The sequence below is a fragment of the Amblyraja radiata genome, chromosome 29 (assembly GCF_010909765.2).
Source record: "Amblyraja radiata isolate CabotCenter1 chromosome 29, sAmbRad1.1.pri, whole genome shotgun sequence".
Classification (NCBI taxonomy): Eukaryota; Metazoa; Chordata; class Chondrichthyes; order Rajiformes; family Rajidae; genus Amblyraja; species Amblyraja radiata.
Window position 1 is genome coordinate 32,017,868 of NC_045984.1, and position 3,116 is coordinate 32,020,983.

Consider the following 3,116-nt stretch of genomic DNA (forward strand, 5'->3'; position numbering starts at 1 on the left):
ACATCAGATTCTCCAATTTTAGGTAACCTCTAACAACCCCCCTCCCACTTCCCTTTCTCCCCCACTCCACCCCTTTCTTGCATCGCTCCCCCCGTCCCTGTGCCCCACCGGACTCACACCTGTTTCTCACCCCCTCTCCTCTACATTCCTTCTTCTGGCTTCACAATTTGTCTGCTCTTCAATCCTCTTGTCTCACACCTGATTTAAACTCTGCTTCTCATTCCAACCATCTGACTATCTGGTGAATCCGTGGGATTCATTGCCACAGTGAAGGCTGTGGAGGCCAAGTCAGTGGATATATTTAAGGCAGAGATAGACAGATTGTTGATTAGTGCGGGTGTCAGGGGTTATGGGGAGAAGGCAGGTGAATGGGGTTAGGAGGGAGAGATAGATTAGCCACGATTGAATGGCGGAGAAAGATGATGGGCCGAATGGCCTAATTCTGCTCCTATCACTTATGCCATGATAAGCCCCCTCCCCACCTGTGTCCATCTATTACCTGCCGCTCCTCTGTCCTGCTTTAGTCAGCACCCCACCCTCAACTACAATCAGTCTGAAGATGGTTCCCGACATCAAAGGTCTCCCTAGCCATGTTCTCCGGAGATGCTGCCTGACCTGCCGAGTTACTCCAGCACTCTGTCAGTCTGTGTCCTTTTTTTGGTTCTAAACCAGCATCTGCAGTTCCTTGTGTTCAAAAGGGAACTGCAGATGCTGGAATATCGAAGGTACACAAAATTGCTGGGGAAACTCAGCGGGTGCAGCAGCATCTATGGAGCGAAGGAAATAGGCAACGTTTCGGTCCGAAACCCTTCTTCAGACTCCAGTTCCTTGTTTCTTCACTACTTTTAAGAATATTTCAGCAGGCAACATTGACTGCGGTGGAGGTTAATTCTAGGGGTGGGGTCAGCTTGACCTTGGTGGGTTGAAGTTGAGATGGGCTCCGTGCTTTAATAAGCTTCTAGGATCCAGGAAGAGTCGCCCTCAATTGGAAGCTCGCTGTAGTTTACTAATCCAACACCATCGCCTCCCCAAGTCACATCCTACACTGAACTGGGCGGAACCGAGTCCACACACGGACTGAGAACCGTTACTGAGAGAGATAGAGGCGAGGCAAGGATTGCCCTGGTCAGACAGACACAAAATGCTGGAGTAACTCAGCGGGACAGGCAGCATCTCTGGACAGAAGGAACATTCTCCAAGAGTTAACTCCGGCGTTTTGTGCGTCTGTCTTCGGTGTAAACCAGCGTCAACAGTTCCTGCTGCCTCCAACACAGCGACAACCGCCTACTGGACTCGTTACCCACCTGCCCGGCGCGAATCCCTGGAGACTGGGGCCCGGTGTAGACTCGAACCCGCGGTGGCCCGGACACTGGGCTGGTCGCGGGATTACTCTGTGTCCTCCCGGGTCTGGGCTCGTCCAGCAAGCGGCTGCCGGGCCAGACTCTGTCACTGGTGTGTGACGCACTGTTGTACAGACGCCAGTGTACTGGGTTAGATATTAACCAGGCAGAGAGAGAGAGGAGAGAGGAGAGGGGAGGGAGAGAGAGAGGGGGGGAGGGGGAGAGAGAGGGAGAGATAATTTGGGCAAGAGAAAGAGGGGGTGAGAGAGACTGGTTCCTGGTCAAGTGGAACATGAAGTTGGAAGATTTAAGGCAGAGATAGATAGATTCTTGATCAGTACAGGTGTCAGGGGTTATGGGGAGAAGGCAGGAGAATGGGGTTAGGAGAGATAGATCAGCCATGATTGAATGGCGGAGTAGACTTTTTTTAGTTTAGATTAGAGAGACAGAGCAGAAACGGGCCCTTCGGCCCACTGGGTCCGTGCCGACCAGCGATCCCCGCACATTCACACCATCCCACACACACCAGGGACAATGTTTACATTTACCAAGCCAATGAACCTACAAACCTGCACGTCTCTGGAGTGCGGGAGGAAACCGAACGTCTCGGAGAAAACCCACGCGGGTCACGGGGAGAACGTGCAAACTCCGTACAGACAGCACCCGTAGTCAGGATGGAACGCGGGTCTCCGGCGCTGCAAGCGCTTTAAGGCAGCAAACTCTACCGCTGCACCACCGTGGCCGCCCGAATGGTCTAATTCTGCCCCTATCGCTTATGAATTCGTTATTAACCTCATACTGTTGCATTTATAGAACATAGAGTACATAATTGGAACAGATCCTTCAGTCCGCAATGTCTGTGCCGAACATGATGCCAAGGCTTTAGACTTTAGAGATACAGCATGGGTCCACACTTGGTCTATCTGCCCACCAAGTCCACACCGACCACCGTACACTAGCACTATCCTACACACTGGTTAGGTAGTTCAGTTTATTGTCACGTGTACCGAGGTACAGTGAAACGCTTGTTGTTGCGTGCTAACCAGTCAGCGGAAAGACAACACATGATTACAATCGAGCCGCCCACAGGGTACAGATACAGGATAAAGGGAATAACGTTGACTGCAAGATTTACAACTTTATCGAAGACAATTAACCGACAAACCCGCACGTTTTTGGAGTGTGGAAGGAAACCGGAGCAGCCGGAGAAAACCTACGCAGGTCACGGGGAGAACGCACAAACTCCGTACAGGCAGCACCCGTAGTCAGGATCGAACCCGGGTTTCTGGCGGTGGAAGGCACCAAGTGTTAGTGTGTGGAGTTCGCTGGTCAGCACGGATTCGGTGGGCCGAAGGGCGTGTTTCCGCGCTGTATCTTGAAACAAAACATAGAAAATAGGTGCAGGAGGAGGCCATTCGGCCCTTCGAGCCAGCACCGCCATTCATTGTGATCATGGCTGATCGTCCCCTATCAATAACCCGTGCCTGCCTTGTCCCCATATCCCTTGACTCCACTAGCCCCTAGAGCTCTATCCAACTCTCTCTTAAATGGGGGTGGGGGGGGGGGGGGGGGGGGGGGAGTTTTTGATACCAAATAGTGGTGGCACACACACTGACCAACATGCACATATGCACATATGTACGCACACACTAATTGACATTAACTGACACTAAGAAATTAATATTGAATTGCTAAACTTGCTATTGTGTTGTACTGCTTACAGCTGCAAGAACATGTAGCAATCAATAAAGGGCTATAGGCCTATTGAGAGTTTAT

General features: G+C 51.5%; 1 protein-coding gene across 2 annotated transcripts in view; it reads right to left on the reverse strand.

Moving 5' to 3' along the window:
• The window catches only part of ocel1 (occludin/ELL domain containing 1), a 21,240-nt gene extending 19,804 nt beyond the window's left edge, over positions 1-1,436 (reverse strand). Inside the window, exon 1 of one of the 2 annotated variants that reach the window (XM_033047194.1) lies at positions 1,305-1,436. The gene's annotated coding sequence lies outside the window, so the exon portion shown is untranslated. Of the gene's footprint in view, positions 1-1,303 lie in introns of both variants that reach the window. The other variant, XM_033047193.1, reaches the window with a different exon arrangement.
• Between the last annotated feature and the right edge of the window lie 1,680 nt (positions 1,437-3,116).